Raw genomic sequence first — 20,947 nt, forward strand, 5'->3', positions numbered from 1 at the left:
AACGAGAACGAGAGGTGCAGTGCGCACGCACAAGGAAACAAATGAGAGGAGGGGGAAGAAAGGAGAAGGAGTTTATGTATTTGCAGAGCGAAATTAAATTGGTGCGATCATACCAGCACGAATGCACCGGGTCCCATCAGAACTCCGCAGTTAAGTGTGCTTGGGCGAGATTAGTACTCAGATGGGTGACCTCCTGGGAAGTCCTCGTGTCGCATTAATTTTTTTTTTAGACGGGTCGTTCGACGTTACGCGCGACTGGAAGTAGGGACGCCTGGTTCATACGCAAATGTGAGTCAAGAAGCAGGGGCATTTTAATCGATATTAGAACGAGAAGGAGAGATGCAGAGTGCAGGCACAAGGAAACAAATGACGGGAGGGGGGATGGAGGGAGAAAAAGTGTATGTATTTGCAGCGCAGAATGAAACTTGAGCAATCATACCAGCACCAATGCAACGGATTCTTTCAGAACTCCCCAAGTTAAGGGTGCTTGGGCGAGAGTAGCACTAGGATGGGTGACCTCCTGCGAAGTCCTTATATTTCACCCATTTTCTTAAGAAGTCCTCGTGTTGCACCCATTTTTTTGTAGATGATTCATTCGACGATACGCGCGACTTGAATTATGGTCCTCAGTTTTATTCGCAAATGTGAGTCACGGCACCGTAGCATTTTACTTGAATTAGAACGAGCACGGGAGGTGCACTGCGCACGCACAAGGAAACAAATGACGGGAGGGGGAAGAAAGGAGAAGGAGTTTATGTATTTGCAGCGCGGAATTAAACGGGTGCGATCATACCAGTACTAATGCACCGGATCCAATCAGAAGTCCGTAGTTAAGTGTGCTTGGGCGAGAGTAGTACTCGGATGGGTGACCTCTTGGGAAGTCCTCGTGTCGCACCAATTTTTTTTCAAACGGGTCGTTCGACGTTACGCGCGACTGGAACTGGGGTCAGCTGGTTTATACGCAATTGTGAGTCAAGAAGCAGGGGCATTTTAATCGATATTAGAATGAGAAGAAAAGGCGCAGTGTGAACGCACAAGGAAACAATTGATGGGAGGGGGAGGGAAGGAGAAGGAGTGTATGTATTTTCAGCACGAAATGAAACAGGTGCGATCATACCAGCACTAATGCAACGGATTCTATCAGAACTCCGTAGGTAAGGGTGCTTGGGCGAGAGTAGTTCTAGCATGGGTTACCTCCTGCGAAGTCCTTATATTTCACCCATTTTCTTGTGAAGTCCTCATGTTGCACACATTTTCTTTTTTTCAGATGTGTCGTTCGACGTTACGCGTGACTTTAATTATGGTCCGCAGATTTATTCGCAAATGTGAGTCAAGGCACCGTGGCATTTTACATGATATTTGAACGACAACGAGAGGTGCAGTGCGCACTTGCAAGGAAACAAATGACGGGAGGGGGAAGAATGGAGAAGGAGTTTATGTATTTGCAGCGCGAAATTAAACAGGTGCGATCATACCAGTACTAATGCACCGGATCCCATCAGAACTCCGCAGTTAAGTGTGCTTGGACGAGAGTAGTACTCGGATGGGTGACCTCTTGGGAAGTCCTCGTGTCGCACTAATTTTTTTTTTCAGACGGGTCGTTCGACGTTACGCGCGACTGGAACTAGGGTCCACTGGTTTATACGCAAATGTGAGTCAAGAAGCAGGAGCATTTTAATCGATATTAGAACGAGAAGGAGAGATGCAGACTGCACGTACAAGGAAACAAATGACGGGAGGAGGGATGGAGGGAGAAAAAGTGTATGTATTTGCAGCGCAGAATGAAATATGAGCAATCATACCAGCACCAATACAACGGATTCTATCAGAACTCCGCAAGTTAAGGGTGCTTGGGCGAGAGTAGAACTAGGATGGGTGACCTCCTGCGAAGTCCTTATATTTCACCCATGTTCTCAGGAAGTCCTCGTGTTGCACCCATTTTTTTGCAGATGATTCTTTCGACGATACGCGCGACTTGAATTATGGTCCTAAGGTTTATTCGCAAATGTGAGTCACGGCACCATAGCATTTAACTTGATATTAGAACGAGCACGGGAGGTGCAGTGCGCACGCACAAGGAAATAAATGATGAGAGGGGGAAGAAAGGAGAAGGAGTTTACATATTTGCAGCGCAGAATTAAACGGGTGCGATCATACCAGCATTAATGCATCGGATTCCATCAGAACTTCGCATTAAGTGTGCTTGGGCGAGAGTAGTACTCGGATGGGTGACCTCCTGGGAAGTCCTCGTGTCGCACCAATTTTTTTTCAGACGGGTCGTTCGACTTTACGCGCGATTGGAATTAGGGTCCGCTGGTTTATACACAAATGTGAGTCAAGAAGCAGGGGCATTTTAATCGATATTAGAACGAGAAGGAGAGATGCAGAGTGCACGTACAAGGAAACAAATGACGGGAGGGGGGATGCAGGGAGAAAAAGTGTATGTATTTGCAGCGCAGAATGAAACATGAGCAATCATACCAGCACCAATGCAACGGATTCTTTCAGAACTCCGCAAGTTAAGGGTGCTTGGGCGAGAGTAGCACTAGGATGGGTGACCTCCTGCGAAGTCCTTATATTTCACCCATTTTCTTAAGAAGTCCTCGTGTTGCACCCATTTTTTTGCAGATGATTCATTCGACGATACGCGCGACTTGAATTATGGTCCTCAGGTTTATTCGCAAATGCGAGTCATGGCACCGTAGCATTTTACTTGATATTAGAACGAGAACGGGAGGTGCAGTGCGCATGCACAAGGAAACAAATGACGGGAGGGGGAAGAAAGGAGAAGGAATTTATGTATTTGCAGCGCGGAATTAAACGGGTGCGATCATACCAGCACTATGCACCGGATCCCATCAGAACTCAGCAGTTAATTGTGCTTGGGCGAGAGTAGTACTCGGATGGGTGACCTCCTGGGAAGTCCTTGTGTCGCACAAATTTTTTTTCAGACGGGTCGAGAATGAGAGGTGAAGTGTGAACGCACAAGGAAACAAATGACGGGAGGGGGAAGAAAGGAGGAGTGTATGTATTTGCAGTGCGAAATTAAAGAGGTGCGATCATACCAGCACTAAAGCCCCGGATCCCATCAGAACTCCGCAGTTAAGTGTGCTTGGGCCAGAGTAGTACTCAGATGGATGAAAACCTAGGAAGCCCTCGTGTTGCACCTATGTTTTTTCGGATGGGTTGTTCGACGTTACGCGCGAATGGAATTATAAACCGCTGGTTCATTTGCAAAGGTGAGTCACGGTGTCGGGGCATATTACTTGATATTAGAACAAGAAAGATAGATGCAGAGTGCACGCACAAGGAAACAAATGACGGGAGGGGGGATGGGAGGAGAAAGAGTGTATGTATTTGCAGCGCAGAATGAAACATGAGGGATCATACCAGCACTAATGCAACGGATTCTATTAGAACTCCGCAGTTAAGGGTGCTTGGGCGAGAAAAGTACTCGGATGGGTGACCTCCTGCGAAGTCCTTATATTTCACCCATTTTCTTAGGAAGTACTCGTGTTGCACCCATTTTTTTGCAGATGATTCTTTCGACAATACGCGCAACTTGAATTATGGTCCTCAGATTTATTCGCAAATGTGAGTCACGGCATCGTAGTATTTTACTTGATATTAGAACGAGCACAGGAGGTGCATTGCGCACGCACAAGGAAACAAATGACGGGAGGGGAAAGAAAGGAGAAGGAGTTTATTTACTTGCAGCGCAAAATTAAACGGGTGCGATCATACCAGCACTAATGCACTGGATCCCATCAGAACTCTGCAGTTAAGTGTGCTTGGGCGAGAGTAGTACTCGGATGGGTGACCTCATGGGAAGTCCTCGTGTCGCACCAATTTTTTTTCAGACAGGTCGTTCGATGTTACGCACGACTGGAACTATGGTCCGCTGGTTTATACACAAATATAAGTCAAGAATTAGGGGCATTTTAATCGATATTAGAACGAGAATGAGAGGTGCATTGTGAACGCACAAGGAAACAAATGATGGGATGGGGGAGGGAAGAAGGAGTGTATGTATTTTCAGCATGAAATTAAACAAGTGCGGTCACACCAGCACAAATGCACCGGATCCCATCAGAACTCCGCAGTTAAGTGTACTTTGGCAAAAGTAGTACAATGATGGGTTACCTCCTGGGAAGTTCTCGTGCTGCACCCATTTTCTTTTTTTCAGATGTGCCGTTCGACGTTACGAGCGACTTTAATTATGGTCCGCAGATTTATTCGCAAATGTGAGTCACGGCACCGTGGCATTTTACTTTATATTTGAACGAGAACGAGAGGTGCAGTGCGCACGCACAAGGAAAAAAACACGGGAGGGGGAAGAAAGGAGGAGTTTATGTATTTGCAGCGCGAAATGAAACAGGTGCGATCATACCAGCACTAATACAACGGATTCTATCAGAACTCCGTAGGTAAGGGTGCTTGGGCAAGAGTAGTACTAGCATGGGTTACCTCCTGGGAAGTCCTTATATTTCATCCATTTTCTTGTGAAGTCCTCGTGTTGCACCCATTTTTTTGCAGATGATTATTTCGACGTTACGCGCGACTTGAATTATGGTCCTCAGGTTTATTCGCAAATGTGAGTCATGGCGCTGTACCATTTTACTTGATATTAAAATGAAAACGGGAGGTTCAGTACGCACGCACAAGGAAACAAATTACGGGAGGGGGAAGAAAGGAGAAGGAGTTTATGTATTTGCAGCGCGAAATGAAACAGGTGCGATCATACCAGCACTAAGTCAACGGATTCTATCAGAACTCAGTAGGTAAGGGTGCTTAAGCGAGAGTAGTACAAGCATGGGTTACCTCCTGGGAAGTCCTTGTGTTGCACCCATTTTTTTGCAGATGATTCTTTCGACGTAACGCGCGACTTGAATTATGGTCCTCAGATTTATTCGCAAATATGAGTCACGGCGCTGTAGCATTTTACTTGATATTAGAACGAGAATGGGAGGTGCAGTGCGCACGTACAAGGAAACAAATGACGGGAGGGGGAAGAAAGGGGAATGAGTTTATGTATTTGCAGCGCGAAATTAAACAGGTGCGATCATTCCAGCACTAATGCTCTGGATCCCATCAGAACTCCGCAGTGAAGTGTGCTTGGGCGAGATTAGTAATCGGATGGGTGACCCCCTGGGAAGTCCTCGTGTCGCACCAATTTTTTTTCAGACGGGTCGTTCGACGTTACACACCTCTGGAACTAGTGTCCGCTGGTTTATACGCAAATGGGAGTCAAGAAGCAGGGGCATTTTAATCGATATTAGGACGAGAATGAGAGGTGAAGTGTGAACGCACAAGGAAACAAATGACAGGAGGGGGAAGAAAGGAGAAGGAGTGTATGTATTTGCAGCGCGAAAGTGAACAGGTGCGATCATACCAGCACTAAAGCTCCGGATCCCATCAGAACTCCGCAGTTAAGTGTGTTGGGGCGAGCATAGTACTCGGATGGGTGACCACTTGGGAAGCCCTCGTGTTGCACCTATTTTTCTCGGATGGGTTGTTAGACGTTACGCGCGAATAGAATTATAAACCGCTGGTTCATTTACAAAGATGAGTCACGGTGCCGGGGCATATTACTTGATATTAGAATGAGAAAGAGAAATGCAGAGTGCACGCACAAGGAAACAAATGACGGGATGGGGGATGGGAGGAGAAAGAGTGTATGTATTTGCAGTGCAGAATGAAACATGAGGGATCATACCAGCACTAATGCAACGGATTCTATCAGACCTCCGCAGTTAAGGGTGCTTGGGCGAGAAAAGTACTCGGATGGGTGACCTCCTGCGAAGTCCTTATATTTCACCCATTTTCTTGGGAGGTCCTCGTGTTGCACCCATCTTTTTGCAGATGATTCTTTCGACTTTATGCGCGACTTGATTTATGGTCCGCAGGTTTATTCGCAAATGTGAGTCACGGCGCCGTGGCATTTTACTTGATATTAGAACGAGTACGGGAGGTGCAGTGCGCACGCACAAGGAAACAAATGACGGGAGGAGGAAGAAAAGAGAAGGGATGTATGTATTTGAAGCGCAAAATTAAACAAGTGGCATCATACCAGCACTAATGCACTGGATCCCATCAGAACTCTGTAGTTAAGCGTGCTTGGGCGAGAGTAGTACTCGGATGGGTGACCTCTTGGGAAGTCCTCGTATCGCAACAATTTTTTTTTCAGATGGGTCGTTCGACGTTACGCGCGACTGGAACTATGGTCCGCTGATTTATACGCAAATGTGAGTCAAGAATCAGGGGCATTTTAATTGATATTAGAACGAGAAGGAGAGGTGCAGTGTGAACGCACAAGGAAACAAATGATGGAAGGGGGGGAGGGAAGAAGGAGTGTATGTATTTTCAGAACGAAATTAAACAGGTGCGGTCACACCAGCACAAATGCACCGGATCCCATCAGAACTCCGCAGTTAAGTGTGTTTTGACGAAAGTAGTACAATGATGGGTTACCTCCTGGGAAGTTCTCGAGTTGCACCCATTTTATTTTTTTCAGATGTGCCGTTTGACGTTACGCGCGACTTTAATTATGGTCCGCAGATTTATTCGCAAATGTGAGTCACGGCGATGTGGTATTTTACTTGATATTTGAACGAGAACGAGAGGTGCAGTGCGCACGCACAAGGAAACAAATGATGGGATGGGGAAGAACGGAGAAGTAGTTTATCTATTTGCAGCGCAAAACTAAGCCGTTGCGATCAAACCAGCACTAATGCACCGTATTCCATCAGAACTCCGCAGTTAAGTGTGCTTGGGCGAGAGTAGTACTCGGATGGGTGACCACCTGGGAAGCCCTCGTGTTGTACCTATTTTTTTTCGGATGGATTGTTCGACGTTACGCGCGAAGGGAATTATAAACCGCTGGTTCATTTGCAAAGATGAGTCACGGTGTCGGGGCATATTACTTGATATTAGAACGAGAAAGCGAGATGAAGAGTGCACGCACAAGGAAGCAAATGACGGGAGGGGGGATGGGAGGAGAAATAGTGTATGTATTTGCAGTGCAGAATGAAACATGAGGGATCATACCAGCACTAATACAACGGATTCTATCAGAACTCCGCTGTTAAGGGTGCTTGGGCGAGAAAAGTACTCGGATGGGTGACATCCTGCGAAGTCCTTATATTTCGCCCATTTTCTTGGGAGGTACTCGTGTTGCACCCATCTTTTTGTAGATGATTCTTTCGACGTTACGCGCGACTTGATTTATGGTCCGCAGGTTTATTCGCAAATGTGAGTCACGGCGCCGTGGCATTTTACTTGATATTAGAACAAGTACGGGAGGTGCAGTGCGCACGCACAAGGAAACAAATGACGGGATGAGGAAGAAACGAGGAGTGTATCTATTTGAAGCGCAAAATTAAACAAGTGGCATCATACCAGCGCTAATGCACTGGATCCCATCAGAACCCTGCAGTTAAATGTGCTTGGGCGAGAGTAGTACTCGGATGGGTGACCTCTTGGGAAGTCCTCGTATCGCAACAATTTTTTTTCAGATGGGTCGTTCGACGTTACGCGTGATTGGAACTATGGTCCGCTCGTTTATACGCAAATGTTAGTCAAGAATCAGGGGCATTTTAATCGATTTTAGAACGATAAGGAGAGGTGCAGTGTGAACGCACAAGGAAACAAATGATGGGAGGGGGGGAGGGAAGAAGGAGTGCATGTATTTTCAGCACGAAATTAAACAGGTGCGGTCACACCAGCACAAATGCACCGGAACCCATCAGAACTCCGCAGTTAAGTGTGCTTTGGCGAAAGTAGTACAATGATGGGTTACCTCCTGGGAAGTTCTCGTGTCGCACCCATTTTCTTTTTTTCAGATGTGTCGTTCGACGTTACGCGCGACTTTAATTATGGTCCGCAGATTTATTCGCAAATGTGAGTCACGGCGCCGTGGCATTTTACTTGATATTTGAAAAAGAACGAGAGGTGCAGTGCGCACGCACAAGGAATCAAATGACGAGAAGGGGAAGAAAGGAGAAGGAGTTTATGTATTTACAGCGCAAAATAAAATAGTTGCGACCATACCAGCACTAATGCACCGGATCCCATTAGAACTCCGCAGTTAAGTGTGCTTGGGCGAGAGTAGTACTCAGATGGGTGACCTCCTGGGAAGTCCTCCTGACGCACTATTTTTTTTTTCAGACAGGTCGTTCGACGTTACACGCGACTGGAACTAGGGTCCATTGGTTTATACGCAAATGTGAGTCAAGAAGTAGGGGCCATTTAATGGATATTAGAACGAGAAGGAGAGATGCAGAGTGCACGCACAAGGAAACAAATGTCGGGAGGGGGGATGGAGGGAGAAAAAGTGTATGTATTTGCAACGCAGAATGAAACATGAGCAATCATACCAGCACAAATGCAATGGATTCTATCAGAACTCCGCAGTTAAGGGTGCTTGGGCGAGAAAAGTACTCGGATGGGTGACCTCCTACGAAGTCCTTATATTTCACCCATTTTCTTTGGAAGTCCTCGTGTTGCACACATTTTTTTGCAGATCATTCTTTCGACGATACGCACGACTTGAATTATGGTCCTCAGGTTTATTCGCAAATGTGAGTCACGGCACCGTAGATTTTTACTTGATATTAGAACGAGCACGGGAGGTGCAGTGCGCACGCACAAGGAAACAAATGACGGGATGGGGAAGAAAGGAGAAGGAGTTTATGTATTTGCAGCGTAGAATTAAACGTTTGCGATCATACCAGCACTAATGCACCGGATCCCATCAGAACTCCGCAGTTAAGTGTGCATGGGCGAGAGTAGTACTCAAATGGGTGACCTCATGGGAAGTCTTCATGTCGCACCAATTTTTTTTCAGACGGGTCGTTCGACGTTACGCGGGACTGGAACTGGGGTCCGCTTGTTTATACGCAAATGTGAGTCAAGAATCAGGGGCATTTTAATCGATATTAGAACGAGAAGGAGAGGTGCAGTGTGAACGCACAAGGAAACAATTGGTGGGAGGGGGAGGGAAGGAGAAGGAGTGTATGTATTTTCAGCACGAAATGAAACAGGTGCGATCATACCAGCACTAATGCAATGGATTCTATCAGAACTCCGTAGGTAAGGGTGCTTGGGCGAGAGTAGTACTAGCATGGGTTACCTCCTGCGAAGTCCTTATATTTCACCCATTTTCTTGTGAAGTCCTCGTGTTGCACCCATTTTTTTGCAGATAATTCTTTCGACGTTACGTGCGACTTGAATTATGGTCCTCGGGTTTATTCGCAAATGTGAGTCACGGCGCTGTAGCATTTTACTTGATATTAGAACGTGAACGAGAGGTGCAGTGCGCACGCACAAGGAAACAAATGACGAGAGGGGGAAGAAAGGGGAATGAGTTTATGTATTTGCAGCGCGAAATTAAACAGGTGTGATCATACCAGCACTAATGCACCGGATCCCATCAGAACTCCGCAGTGAAGTGTGCTTGTGCGAGATTAATACTTGGATGGGTGACCTCCTGGGAAGTCCTCGTGTTGCACAAATTTTTTTTCAGACTGGTCGTTCGACGTTACGCGCGTCTGGAACTTGGGTCCGCTGGTTTATACGCAAATGTGAGTCAAGAAGCACGGGCATTTTAATCGATATTAGAACGAGAATGAGAGGTGCAGTGTGAACGCACAAGGAAACAATTGACGGGATGGGGAATAAAGGAGAAGGAGTGTATGTATTTGCAGCGCGAAATTAAACAGGTGCGATCATACCAGCACTAATGCTCCGGATCCCATCAGAACTCCGCAGTTAAGTGTGCTTAGGGGAGGGTAGTACTCGGATGGGTGACCACTTGGGAAGCCCTTGTGTTGCACCTATTTTTTTTCGGATGGGTTGTTCGACGTTACGCGCAAATGGAATTATAAACCGCTGGTTCATTTGCAAAGGTGAGTCACGGCGCCGTGGCATTTTACTTGATATTTGAACGAGAACGAGAGGTGCAGTGCGCACGAATAAGGAAAGAAATGACGGGAGGGGGGATGGAAGGAGAAAGAGTGTATGTATTTGCAGTGTGGAATGAAACGTGAGGGATCATACCAGCACTAATGCAACGGATTCTATCAGAACTCCGCAGTTAAGGGTGCTTGGGCGAGAAAAGTACTCGGATGGGTGACCTCCTGCGAAGTCCTTTTATTTCACCCATTTTCTTGGGAGGTCCTCGTGTTGCACCTATCTTTTTGCAGATGATTCTTTCGACTTTATGCGCGACTTGATTTATGGTCCGCAGGTTTATTCGCAAATGTGAGTCACGGCGCCGTGGCATTTTACTTGATATTAGAACGAGTACGGGAGGTGCAGTGCGCACGCACAAGGAAACAAATGACGGGAGGAGGAAGAAAAGAGAATGAGTGTATGTATTTGAAGCGCAAAATTAAACAAGTGGCATCATACCAGCACTAATGCACTGGATCCCATCAGAACTCTGCAGTTAAGCGTGCTTGGGCGAGAGTAGTACTCGGATGGGTGACCTCTTGGGAAGTCCTCATATCGCAACAATTTTTTTTCAGATGGGTCGTTCGACGTTACGCGCGACTGGAACTATGGTCCGCTGATTTATACGCAAATGTGAGTCAAGAATCAGGGGCATTTTAATCGATATTAGAACGAGAAGGAGAGGTGCAGTGTGAACGCACAAGGAAACAAATGATGGAAGGGGGGGAGGGAAGAAGGAGTGTATGTATTTTCAGCACGAAATTAAACAGGTGCGGTCACACCAGCACAAATGCACCGAATCCCATCAGAACTCCGCAGTTAAGTGTGCTTTGGCGAAAGTAGTACAATGATGGGTTACCCCCTGGGAAGTTCTCGTGTTCCACCCATTTTCTTTTTTTCAGATGTGCTGTTCGACGTTACGCGCGACTTTAATTATGGTCCTAAGGTTTTTTCGCAAATGTGAGTCAAGGCGCCGTGGCATTTTACTTGATATTTGAACGAGAACGAGAGGTGCAGTGCGCACGCACAAGAAAACAAATGACGGGAGGGGGAAGAAAGGGGAATGAGTTTATGTATTTGCAGCGCAAAATTAAACAGGTGTGATCATACCAGCATTAATGCACCGGATCCCATCAGAACTCTGCAGTTAAGTGTGCATGGGCGAGATTAGTACTCAGATGGGTGACCTCTTGGGAAGTCCTAGTGTCGCACAAATTTTTTTTCAGACGGGTCGTTCGACGTTACTCGCGTCTGGAACTAGGATCCACTGGTTTATACGCAAATGTGAGTCAAGAAGCAGGGGCATTTTAATCGATATTAGAACGAGATGAGGAAGAAAGGGGAAAGAGTGTATGTATTTGCAGCGCGAAATTAAACAGGTGCGATCATACCAGCACTAATGCTCCGGATCCCATCAGAACTCCGCAGTTAAGTGTGCTTAGGGGAGGGTAGTACTCGGATGGGTGACCACTTGGGAAGCCCTCGTGTTGCACCTATTTTTCTTTGGATGGGTTGTTCGACGTTACGCGCGAATGGAATTATAAACCGCTGGTTCATTTACAAAGGTGAGTCATAGTGCCGGGGTATATTACTTGATATTAGAATGAGAAAGAGAGATGCAGAGTGCACACACAAGGAAACAAATGACAAGAGGGGGGATGAAAGGAGAAAGAGTGTATGTATTTGCAGTGCATAATGAAACATAAGGGATCATACCAGCACTAATGCAACGGATTCTATCAGAACTCCACAGTTAAGGGTGCTTGGGCGAGAAAAGTACTCGGATGGGTGACCTCCTGCGAAGTCCTTATATTTCACCTATTTTCTTAGAAAATTCTCGTGTTGCACCCATTTTTTTGCAGATGATTCTTTCGACGTTACGCGCGACTTGAATTATGGTCCTCGGGTTTATTCGCAAATGTGAGTCACGGCACCGCAGCATTTTACTTGATATTAGAACGAACACAGGAGGTGCAGTGCGCACGCACAAGGAAACAAATGAAGGGAGGGGGAAGAAAGGAGAAGGAGTTTATGTATTTGCAGCGCGGAATTAAACGAGAGCGATCACACCAGCACTAAAGCTTCAGATCCCATCAGAACGCCGCAGTTAAGTGTGTTTGGGCGAGAGTAGTACTCGGATGGGTCACCACCTGGGAAGCCCTCGTGGTGCACCTATTTTTTTTTCGGATGGGTTGTTCGACATTACGCGCGAATGGAATTATAAACCGCTGGTTCATTTGCAAAGGTGAGTCACGGTGCCGGGGTATATTACTTGATATTAGAACGAGAAAGAGAGATGCAGAGTACACGCACAAGGAAACAAATGACGGGAGGGGGGATAGAAGGAGAAAGAGTGTATGTATTTGCAGTGCAGAATGAAACATGAGGGATCATACCAGCACTAATGCAACGGATTCTATCAGAACTCTGCAGTTAAGGGTGCTTGGGCGAAAAATGTACTCGGATGGGTGACCTCCTGCGAAGTCCTTATATTTCACCCATTTTCTTGGGAGGTCCTCGTGTTGCACCCGTCTTTTTGCAGATGATTCTTTCAACGTTATGCGCGACTTGATTTATGGTCCGCAGGTTTATTCGCAAATGTGAGTCACGGCGCCGTGGCATTTTACTTGATATTAGAACGAGTACGGGAGGTGCAGTGCGCACGCACAAGGAAACAAATGACGGGATGAGGAAGAAAAGAAAAGGAGTGTAGGCATTTGAAGCGCAAAAGTAAACAAGTGGCATCATACCAGCACTAATGCACTGGATCCCATCAGAACTCTGCTGTTTAGTGTGCTTGGGAAAGAATAGTACTCGGATGGGTGACCTCTTGGGAAGTCCTCGTATCGCAACAATTTTTTTTTAGATGGGTCGTTCGACATTACACGCGACTGGAACTATGGTCAGCTGGTTTATACGCAAATGTGAGTCAAGAATCAGGGGCATTTTAATCGATATTAGAACGAGAAGGAGAGGTGCAGTGTGAACGCACAACGAAACAAATGATGGGAGGGGGGGAGGGAAGAAGGAGTGTATGTATTTTCGGCACGAAATTAAACAGGTGCGGTCACACCAGCACAAATGCACCGGATCCCATCAGAACTCCGCAGTTAAGTGTGCTTTGGCAAAAGTAGTACAATGATGGGTTACCTCCTAGGAAGTTCTCGTGTTGCACCCATCTTTTTGCAGATGATTCTTTCGACTTTATGCGCGACTTGATTTATGGTCCGCAGGTTTATTCGCAAATGTGAGTCACGGCGCCGTGGCATTTTACTTGATATTAGAACGAGTACGAGAGGTGCAGTGCGCACGCACAAGGAAACAAATGACGGGATGAGGAAGAAAAGAAAAGGAGTGTAGGCATTTGAAGCGCAAAAGTAAACAAGTGGCATCATACCAGCACTAATGCACTGGATCCCATCAGAACTCTGCTGTTTAGTGTGCTTGGGAAAGAATAGTACTCGGATGGGTGACCTCTTGGGAAGTCCTCGTATCGCAACAATTTTTTTTTAGATGGGTCGTTCGACATTACACGCGACTAGAACTATGGTCAGCTGGTTTATACGCAAATGTGAGTCAAGAATCAGGGGCATTTTAATCGATATTAGAACGAGAAGGAGAGGTGCAGTGTGAACGCACAACGAAACAAATGATGGGAGGGGGGGAGGGAAGAAGGAGTGTATGTATTTTCGGCACGAAATTAAACAGGTGCGGTCACACCAGCACAAATGCACCGGATCCCATCAGAACTCCGCAGTTAAGTGTGCTTTGGCAAAAGTAGTACAATGATGGGTTACCTCCTAGGAAGTTCTCGTGTTGCACCCATCTTTTTGCAGATGATTCTTTCGACTTTATGCGCGACTTGATTTATGGTCCGCAGGTTTATTCGCAAATGTGAGTCACGGCGCCGTGGCATTTTACTTGATATTAGAACGAGTACGGGAGGTGCAGTGCGCACGCACAAGGAAACAAATGACGGGAGGAGGAAGAAAAGAGAAGGAGTGTACGTATTTGAAGCGCAAAATTAAACAAGTGGCATCATACCAGCACTAATGCACTGGATCCCATCAGAACTCTGCAGTTAAGCGTGCTTGGGCGAGAGTAGTACTCGGATGGGTGACCTCTTGGGAAGTCCTCGTATCGCAACAATTTTTTTTCAGATGGGTCGTTCGACGTTACGCGCGACTGGAACTATGGTCCGCTGATTTATACGCAAATGTGAGTCAAGAATCAGGGGCATTTTAATTGATATTAGAACGAGAAGGAGAGGTGCAGTGTGAACGCACAAGGAAACAAATGATGGAAGGGGGGGAGGGAAGAAGGAGTGTATGTATTTTCAGAACGAAATTAAACAGGTGCGGTCACACCAGCACAAATGCACCGGATCCCATGAGAACTCCGCAGTTAAGTGTGTTTTGACGAAAGTAGTACAATGATGGGTTACCTCCTGGGAAGTTCTCGAGTTGCACCCATTTTATTTTTTTCAGATGTGCCGTTTGACGTTACGCGCGACTTTAATTATGGTCCGCAGATTTATTCGCAAATGTGAGTCACGGCGATGTGGCATTTTACTTTATATTTGAACGAGAACGAGAGGTGCAGTGCGCACGCACAAGGAAACAAATGATGGGATGGGGAAGAACGGAGAAGTAGTTTATATATTTGCAGCGCAAAATTAAGCCGGTGCGATCAAACCAGCACTAATGCACCGTATTCCATCAGAACTCCGCAGTTAAGTGTGTTTGGGCGAGAGTAGTACTCGGATGGGTGACCTCCTGGGAAGTCCTCGCGTCGCACTAATTTTTTTTTTCAGACGGGTCGTTCGATGATACGCGCGACTGGAACTAGGGTCCACTGGTTTATATGCAAATGTGAGTCAAGAAGCAGGGGCATTTTAATCGATATTAGAACGAGAAGGAGAGATGCAGAGTGCACGCACAATGAAACAAATGATGGGAGGGGGGGTGGAGGGAGAAAAAGTGTAAGTATTTGCAGTGCAGAATGAAACATGAGCAATCATACCAGCACCAATGCAACGGATTCTATCAGAACTCCGCAAGTTAAGGGTGTTTGGGCGAGAGTAGCACTAGGATGGGTGACCTCCTGCGAAGTCTTTATATTTCACCCATTTTCTTAGGAAGTCCTCGTGTTGCACCCATTTTTTTGCAGATGATTCTTTCGACGATACGCGCAACTTGATTTATGGTCCGCAAGTTTATTCGCAAATGTGAGTCACGGCGCCGTGGCATTTTACTTGATATTAGAACGAGTACGGGAGGTGTAGTGCGCACGCACAAGGAAACAAATGACGGGATGAGGAACAAAAGAGAAGGAGTGTATGTATTTGAAGCGCAAAACTAAACAAGTGGCATCATACCAGCACTAATGCACTGGATCCCATCAGAACTCTGCAGTTAAGTGTGCATGGGCGAGAGTAGTACTCGGATGGGTGACCTCTTGGGAAGTCCTCGTATCGCAACAATTTTTTTTCAGATGGGTCGTTCGACTGGAACTAGAGTCCGCTGGTTTATACGCAAATGTGAGTCAAGAAGCAGGGGTATTTTAATCGATATTAGAACGAGAAGGAGAGGTGCAGTGTGAACGCACAAGGAAACAATTGATGGGAGGGGGAGGGAAGAAGAAGGAGTGTATGTATTCTCAGCACGAAATGAAACAGGTGCGATCATACCAGCACTAATGCAACAGATTCTATCAGAACTCCGTAGGAAAGGGTGCTTGGGCGAGAGTAGTACTAGCATGGGTTACCTCCTGCGAAGTCCTTATATTTCACCCATTTTCTTGGGAGGTCCTCGTGTTGCACCCATCTTTTTGCAGATGATTCTTTCGACGTTACGCGCGACTTGATTTATGGTTCGCAGGTTTATTCGCAAATGTGAGTCACGGCGCCGTGGCATTTTACTTGATATTAGAACGAGTACGGGAGGTGTAGTGCGCACGCACAAGGAAACAAATAACGGGATGAGGAACAAAAGAGAAGGAGTGTATGTATTTGAAGCGCAAAACTAAACAAGTGGCATCATACCAGCACTAATGCACTGGATCCCATCAGAACTCTGCAGTTAAGTGTGCATGGGCGAGAGTAGTACTCGAATGGGTGACCTCTTGGGAAGTCCTCATATCGCAACAATTTTTTTTCAGATGGGTCGTTCGACTGGAACTAGAGTCCGCTGGTTTATACGCAAATGTGAGTCAAGAAGCAGGGGTATTTTAATCGATATTAGAACGAGAAGGAGAGGTGCAGTGTGAACGCACAAGGAAACAATTGATGGGAGGGGGAGGGAAGAAGAAGGAGTGTATGTATTCTCAGCACGAAATGAAACAGGTGCGATCATACCAGCACTAATGCAACAGATTCTATCAGAACTCCGTAGGAAAGGGTGCTTGGGCGAGAGTAGTACTAGCATGGGTTACCTCCTGCGAAGTCCTTATATTTCACCCATCTTCTTGTGAAGTCCTTGTGTTGCACCCATTTTTTTGCAAATGATTATTTCGACGTTACGCGCGACTTGAATTATGGTCCTCATGTTTATTCGCAAATGTGAGTCACGACGCCGTGGCATTTTACTTGATATTAGAATGAGAACGGGAGGTGCAGTGCGCACGCACAAGGAAACAAATGACGGGAGGGGGAAGAAAGGCGAATGAGTTTATGTATTTGCAGCGTGAAATTAAACAGGTGCGATCATACCAGCACTAATGCACCGGATCCCATCAGAACTCCGCAGTTATGTGTGCTTGGGCGAGATTAGTACTCGGATGGCTGACCTCCTGGGAAGTCCTCGTGTCGCACCAATTTTTTTCAGACGGGTCGTTCGACGTTACGCGCGTCTGGAACTAGGGTCCGCTGGTTTATACGCAAATGTGAGTGAAGAAGCAGGGGCATTTTAATCGATATTAGAACGAGAATGAGAGGTGAAGTGTGAACGCAAAAGGAAACAAATGACGGGAGGGGGAAGAAAGGAGAATGAGTGTATGTATTTGCAGTGCGAAATTAAATAGGTGCGATCATACCAGCCCTAAAGCTTTGGATCCCATCAGAACTCCGCAGTTAAGTGTGCTTGGGCGAGAGTAGTACTCGGATGGGTGACCACTTGGGAAGCCCTAGTGTTGCACCAATTTTATTCAGATGGGTTGTTCGACGTTACGCGCGAATGGAATTATAAACCACTGGTTCATTTGCAAAGGTGAGTCACGTTGCCGAGGCATATTATTTGATATTAGAACGAGAAAGAGAGATGCAGAGTACACGCACAAGGAAACAAATGACGGGAGGGGGGATGGGAGGAGAAAGAGTGTATGTATTTGCAGTGCAGAATGAAACATGAGGGATCATACCAGCACTAATGCAACGAATGCTATCAGAACTCCGCAGTTAAGGGTACTTGGGCGAGAAATGTACTCGGATGGATGACCTTCTGCGAAGTCCTTATATTTCACCCATTTTCTTGGGAGGTCCTCGTGTTGCACCCATCTTTTTGCATATGATTCTTTCGACGTTACGCGCGACTTGATTTATGGTCCGCAAGTTTATTCGCAAATGTGAGTCACGGCGCCGTGGCATTTTACTTGATATTAGAACGAGTACAGGAGGTGCAGTGCGCACGCACAAAGAAACAAATGACGGGATGAAGAAGAAAAGAGAAGGAGTGTATGTATTTGAAGCGCAAAATTAAACAAGTGGCATCATACCAGCACTAATGCACTGGATCCCATCAGAAATCTGCGGTTAAGTGTGCTTGGTCGAGAGTTGTACTCGGATGGGTGACCTCTTTGGAAGTCCTCGTATCGCAACAATTTTTTTCAGATAGGTCGTTCGACGTTACGCGCGACTGGAACTATGGTCCGCTGGTTTATACGCAAATGTGAGTCAAGAATCAGGGGCATTTTAATCGATATTAGAACGAGAAGGAGAGGTGCAGTGTGAACGCACAAGGAAACAAATGATGGGAGGGGGGGAGGGAAGAAGGAGTGTATGTATTTTCAGCACGAAATTAAACAGGTGCGGTCACACCAGCACAAATGCACCGGATCCCATCAGAACTCCGCAGTTAAGTGTGCTTTGGCGAAAGTAGTACAATGATGGGTTACCTTCTGGGAGGTTCTCGTGTTGCACCCATTTTCTTTTTTTCAGATGTGCCGTTCGACGTTACGCGCGACTTTAATTATGGTCCGCAGATTTATTTGCAAATGTGAGTCACGGCACCGTGGCATTTTACCTGATATTTGAACGAGAACGAGAGGTGCAGTGCGCACGCACAAGGAACAAATGACGGGATGGGGAAGAAAGGAGAAGGAGTTTATGTATTTGCAGCGCGAAATTAAAGAGGTGCGATCATACCAGCATAAATGCACCGAATCCCATCAGAACTCCGCAATTAAGTGTGCTTTGGCGAAAGTAGTACAATGATGGGTTACCTCCTGGGAAGTTCTCGTGTTACACCCATTTTTTTTTTTTCAGATGTGTCGTTCGACGTTACGCGCGACTTTAATTATGGTCCGCAGATTTATTCGCAAATGTGAGTCACGGCGCCGTGGCATTTTACTTCATATTTGAACGAGAACGAGAGGTGCAGTGCGCACGCACTAGGAAACAAATGACGGGAAGGGGAAGAAAGGAGAAGGAGTTTATGTATTCGCAGCGCGAAATTAGAAATGTGCGATCATACTAGCACTAATGCCCGGATCCCATTAGAACTCCGCAGTTAAGTGTGATTCAGCGAGAGTAATACTCGGATGGGTGACCTCCTGGGAAGTCCTCTTGTCGCACTAATTCTTTTTTAGACGGGTCGTTCGACGTTACGCGCGATTGGAACTAGGGTCCCCTGGTTCATACGCAAATGTGAGTCAAGAAGCAGGGGCATTTTAATCGATATTAGAACGAGAAGGAGAGATGCAGAGTGCACGCACAAGGAAACAAATGACGGGAGGGGGGATGGAGGGAGAAAAAGTGTATGTATTTGCAGCGCAGAATGAAACATAAGCAATCATACCAGCACCAATGCGACGGATTCTATCAAAACTCCGCAAGTTAAGGGTGCTTGGGCGAGAGTAGCACTAGGATGGGTGACCTCCTGCAAAGTCCTTATATTTCACCAATTTTCTTAGGAAGTCCTCGTGTTGCACCCATTTTTTTGCAGATGATTCTTTCTTTCGACGATACGCGCGACTTGAATTATGGTCGTCAGGTTTATTCGCAAATGTGAGTCACGGCACCGTAGCATTTTACTTTATATTAGAACGAGCACGGGAGGTGCAGTGCGCACGCACAAGGAAATAAATGACGGGAGGGGGAAGAAAGGGGAAGGAGTTTATGTATTTGCAGCGCGAAATTAAACGAGTGCGATCATACCAGCACTAATGCACCAGATCTCATCAGAACTCCGCAGTTAAGTGTGCTTGGGCGAGAGTAGTACTCGCATGGGTGACCTCCTGGGAAGTCCTCGTGTCGCACAAATTTTTTTTCAGACGGGTCGTTCGACGTTACGCGCGACTGGAACTGGGGTCCGCTGGTTTATTCGCAAATGTGAGTCAAGAAGCAGGGCCATTTTAATCGATATTAGAACGAGAAGGAGAGGTGCAGTGTGAACGCACAAGGAAACAATTGATGGGAGGGGGAGGGAAGGAGAAGGAGTCTATGTATTTTCAGCACGAAATGAAACAGGTGCGATCATGCCAGCACTAATGCAACGGATTCTATCAGAACTCTGTAGGTAAGGGTGCTTGGGCGAGAGTAGTACTAGCGTGGGTTACCTCCTGCGAAGTCCTTATATTTCACCCATTTTCTTGTGAAGTCCTCGTGTTGCACCCATTTTCTTTTTTTCAGATGTGTCGTTCGACGTTACGCGCGACTTTAATTATGGTCCACAAATTTATTTGCAAATGTGAGTCACGGCGCCGTGGCATTTTACTTGATATTTGAACGAGAACGAGAGGTGCAGTGCGCACGCACAAGGAAACAAATGACGGGAGGGGAAAGAAAGGAGAAGGAGTTTATGTATTTGCAGCGCGAAATTAAACCGGTGCGATCATACCAGCACTAATGCACCGGATCCCATCAGAACTCTGCAGTTAAGTGTGCTTGGGCGAGATTAGTACTCGGATGGGTGACCTCATGGGAAGTCCTCGTGTCGCACCAATTTTTTTTTCAGACGGGTCGTTCGACTTTACGCGCGTCTGGAACTAGGGTCCGCTGGTTTATACGCAAATATGAGTCAAGAAGCAGGGGCATTTTAATCGCTATTAGAACAAGAATGAGAGGTGAAGTGTGAACGCACAATGAAACAAATGACGGGAGGGGGAAGAAAGGAGGAGTGTTTGTATTTACAGCGAAAAATTAAACAGGTGCGATCATACCAGCACTAAAGCTCCGGATCCCATCAGAACTCCGCAGTTAAGTGTGCTTGGGCGAGGGTAGTACTCGGATGGGTGGCCACCTGGGAAGCCCTCGTGTTGCACCTATTTTTTTTCGGATGGGTTGTTAGACGCTACCCGCGAATGGAATTATAAACCGCTGGTTCATTTGTAAAGGTGAGTCACGGTGCCGGGGCATATTACTTGATATTAGAACGAGAAAGAGAGATGCAGAGTGCACGCACAAGAAAACAAATAACGGGAGGGGGGATGGAATGAGAAAGAATGTATGTATTTGCAGTGCAGAATGAAACATGAGGGATCATACCAGCACTAATGCAACGGATTCTATCAGAACTCCGCAGTTAAGGGTGCTTGGGCGAGAAAAGTACTCGGATGGGTGACCTACTGCGAAGTCCTTATATTTCACCCATTTTCTTGGGAGATCCTCGTGTTGCACCCATCTTTTTGCAGATGATTCTTTCGACGTTACGGGCGACTTGATTTATGGTCCGCAGGTTTATTCGCAAATGTGAGTCACGGCGCCGTGGCATTTTACTTGATATTAGAAGGAGTGCGGGAGGTGCAGTGCGCACGCACAAGGAAACAAATGACGGGAGGAGGA

General features: G+C 46.5%; 6 non-coding genes and 34 pseudogenes across 6 annotated transcripts; all 40 read left to right on the forward strand.

The window, feature by feature from the left end:
* The first annotated feature begins 99 nt into the window (after nucleotides 1-99).
* Nucleotides 100-218, forward strand: LOC148260960 (5S ribosomal RNA). The gene has a single exon (XR_015820972.1). It is a non-coding gene; the product is annotated as a 5S ribosomal RNA (ribosomal RNA).
* A 561-nt stretch (nucleotides 219-779) lies between these two features.
* On the forward strand, nucleotides 780-898 carry LOC148260961 (5S ribosomal RNA; annotated as a pseudogene).
* A 563-nt stretch (nucleotides 899-1,461) lies between these two features.
* Nucleotides 1,462-1,580, forward strand: LOC148260962 (5S ribosomal RNA). The gene has a single exon (XR_015820080.1). It is a non-coding gene; the product is annotated as a 5S ribosomal RNA (ribosomal RNA).
* Nucleotides 1,581-2,143: 563 nt separating this feature from the next.
* LOC148260963 (5S ribosomal RNA) lies at nucleotides 2,144-2,261 on the forward strand (annotated as a pseudogene).
* Nucleotides 2,262-2,822: 561 nt separating this feature from the next.
* LOC148260964 (5S ribosomal RNA) lies at nucleotides 2,823-2,940 on the forward strand (annotated as a pseudogene).
* Nucleotides 2,941-3,051: 111 nt separating this feature from the next.
* On the forward strand, nucleotides 3,052-3,170 carry LOC148260965 (5S ribosomal RNA; annotated as a pseudogene).
* Nucleotides 3,171-3,730: 560 nt separating this feature from the next.
* Nucleotides 3,731-3,849, forward strand: LOC148260966 (5S ribosomal RNA). The gene has a single exon (XR_015820272.1). It is a non-coding gene; the product is annotated as a 5S ribosomal RNA (ribosomal RNA).
* A 203-nt stretch (nucleotides 3,850-4,052) lies between these two features.
* LOC148260967 (5S ribosomal RNA) lies at nucleotides 4,053-4,171 on the forward strand (annotated as a pseudogene).
* A 205-nt stretch (nucleotides 4,172-4,376) lies between these two features.
* Nucleotides 4,377-4,495, forward strand: LOC148260968 (5S ribosomal RNA; annotated as a pseudogene).
* A 559-nt stretch (nucleotides 4,496-5,054) lies between these two features.
* LOC148260969 (5S ribosomal RNA) lies at nucleotides 5,055-5,173 on the forward strand (annotated as a pseudogene).
* A 205-nt stretch (nucleotides 5,174-5,378) lies between these two features.
* Nucleotides 5,379-5,497, forward strand: LOC148260970 (5S ribosomal RNA). Its single transcript, XR_015820591.1, has one exon. It is a non-coding gene; the product is annotated as a 5S ribosomal RNA (ribosomal RNA).
* A 560-nt stretch (nucleotides 5,498-6,057) lies between these two features.
* Nucleotides 6,058-6,175, forward strand: LOC148260971 (5S ribosomal RNA; annotated as a pseudogene).
* A 205-nt stretch (nucleotides 6,176-6,380) lies between these two features.
* Nucleotides 6,381-6,499, forward strand: LOC148260972 (5S ribosomal RNA; annotated as a pseudogene).
* A 209-nt stretch (nucleotides 6,500-6,708) lies between these two features.
* Nucleotides 6,709-6,827, forward strand: LOC148260973 (5S ribosomal RNA; annotated as a pseudogene).
* A 558-nt stretch (nucleotides 6,828-7,385) lies between these two features.
* LOC148260974 (5S ribosomal RNA) lies at nucleotides 7,386-7,503 on the forward strand (annotated as a pseudogene).
* A 204-nt stretch (nucleotides 7,504-7,707) lies between these two features.
* Nucleotides 7,708-7,826, forward strand: LOC148260975 (5S ribosomal RNA; annotated as a pseudogene).
* Nucleotides 7,827-8,035: 209 nt separating this feature from the next.
* Nucleotides 8,036-8,154, forward strand: LOC148260976 (5S ribosomal RNA; annotated as a pseudogene).
* A 561-nt stretch (nucleotides 8,155-8,715) lies between these two features.
* Nucleotides 8,716-8,834, forward strand: LOC148260977 (5S ribosomal RNA; annotated as a pseudogene).
* Nucleotides 8,835-9,393: 559 nt separating this feature from the next.
* Nucleotides 9,394-9,512, forward strand: LOC148260978 (5S ribosomal RNA; annotated as a pseudogene).
* A 205-nt stretch (nucleotides 9,513-9,717) lies between these two features.
* LOC148260979 (5S ribosomal RNA) lies at nucleotides 9,718-9,836 on the forward strand (annotated as a pseudogene).
* Nucleotides 9,837-10,042: 206 nt separating this feature from the next.
* Nucleotides 10,043-10,161, forward strand: LOC148260980 (5S ribosomal RNA; annotated as a pseudogene).
* Nucleotides 10,162-10,397: 236 nt separating this feature from the next.
* Nucleotides 10,398-10,515, forward strand: LOC148260981 (5S ribosomal RNA; annotated as a pseudogene).
* A 204-nt stretch (nucleotides 10,516-10,719) lies between these two features.
* On the forward strand, nucleotides 10,720-10,838 carry LOC148260982 (5S ribosomal RNA; annotated as a pseudogene).
* A 209-nt stretch (nucleotides 10,839-11,047) lies between these two features.
* LOC148260983 (5S ribosomal RNA) lies at nucleotides 11,048-11,166 on the forward strand (annotated as a pseudogene).
* A 162-nt stretch (nucleotides 11,167-11,328) lies between these two features.
* LOC148260984 (5S ribosomal RNA) lies at nucleotides 11,329-11,447 on the forward strand (annotated as a pseudogene).
* Nucleotides 11,448-12,007: 560 nt separating this feature from the next.
* Nucleotides 12,008-12,126, forward strand: LOC148260985 (5S ribosomal RNA; annotated as a pseudogene).
* An 884-nt stretch (nucleotides 12,127-13,010) lies between these two features.
* LOC148260986 (5S ribosomal RNA) lies at nucleotides 13,011-13,129 on the forward strand (annotated as a pseudogene).
* Nucleotides 13,130-13,657: 528 nt separating this feature from the next.
* Nucleotides 13,658-13,776, forward strand: LOC148260987 (5S ribosomal RNA; annotated as a pseudogene).
* Nucleotides 13,777-13,982: 206 nt separating this feature from the next.
* On the forward strand, nucleotides 13,983-14,100 carry LOC148260988 (5S ribosomal RNA; annotated as a pseudogene).
* A 204-nt stretch (nucleotides 14,101-14,304) lies between these two features.
* LOC148260989 (5S ribosomal RNA) lies at nucleotides 14,305-14,423 on the forward strand (annotated as a pseudogene).
* Nucleotides 14,424-14,632: 209 nt separating this feature from the next.
* On the forward strand, nucleotides 14,633-14,751 carry LOC148260990 (5S ribosomal RNA; annotated as a pseudogene).
* A 564-nt stretch (nucleotides 14,752-15,315) lies between these two features.
* LOC148260991 (5S ribosomal RNA) lies at nucleotides 15,316-15,433 on the forward strand (annotated as a pseudogene).
* A 548-nt stretch (nucleotides 15,434-15,981) lies between these two features.
* On the forward strand, nucleotides 15,982-16,099 carry LOC148260992 (5S ribosomal RNA; annotated as a pseudogene).
* Nucleotides 16,100-16,646: 547 nt separating this feature from the next.
* Nucleotides 16,647-16,765, forward strand: LOC148260993 (5S ribosomal RNA; annotated as a pseudogene).
* Nucleotides 16,766-16,969: 204 nt separating this feature from the next.
* Nucleotides 16,970-17,088, forward strand: LOC148260994 (5S ribosomal RNA; annotated as a pseudogene).
* An 881-nt stretch (nucleotides 17,089-17,969) lies between these two features.
* LOC148260995 (5S ribosomal RNA) lies at nucleotides 17,970-18,088 on the forward strand (annotated as a pseudogene).
* A 208-nt stretch (nucleotides 18,089-18,296) lies between these two features.
* LOC148260996 (5S ribosomal RNA) lies at nucleotides 18,297-18,415 on the forward strand (annotated as a pseudogene).
* An 892-nt stretch (nucleotides 18,416-19,307) lies between these two features.
* Nucleotides 19,308-19,426, forward strand: LOC148260997 (5S ribosomal RNA; annotated as a pseudogene).
* A 563-nt stretch (nucleotides 19,427-19,989) lies between these two features.
* Nucleotides 19,990-20,108, forward strand: LOC148260998 (5S ribosomal RNA). The gene has a single exon (XR_015819533.1). It is a non-coding gene; the product is annotated as a 5S ribosomal RNA (ribosomal RNA).
* Nucleotides 20,109-20,311: 203 nt separating this feature from the next.
* Nucleotides 20,312-20,430, forward strand: LOC148260999 (5S ribosomal RNA). The gene has a single exon (XR_015820050.1). It is a non-coding gene; the product is annotated as a 5S ribosomal RNA (ribosomal RNA).
* Nucleotides 20,431-20,947: the final 517 nt, after the last annotated feature.

This window comes from Carica papaya, chromosome 5 (assembly GCF_054855325.1).
Source record: "Carica papaya isolate Zhongbai chromosome 5, ASM5485532v1, whole genome shotgun sequence".
In the NCBI taxonomy this organism is placed as follows: domain Eukaryota; kingdom Viridiplantae; phylum Streptophyta; class Magnoliopsida; order Brassicales; family Caricaceae; genus Carica; species Carica papaya.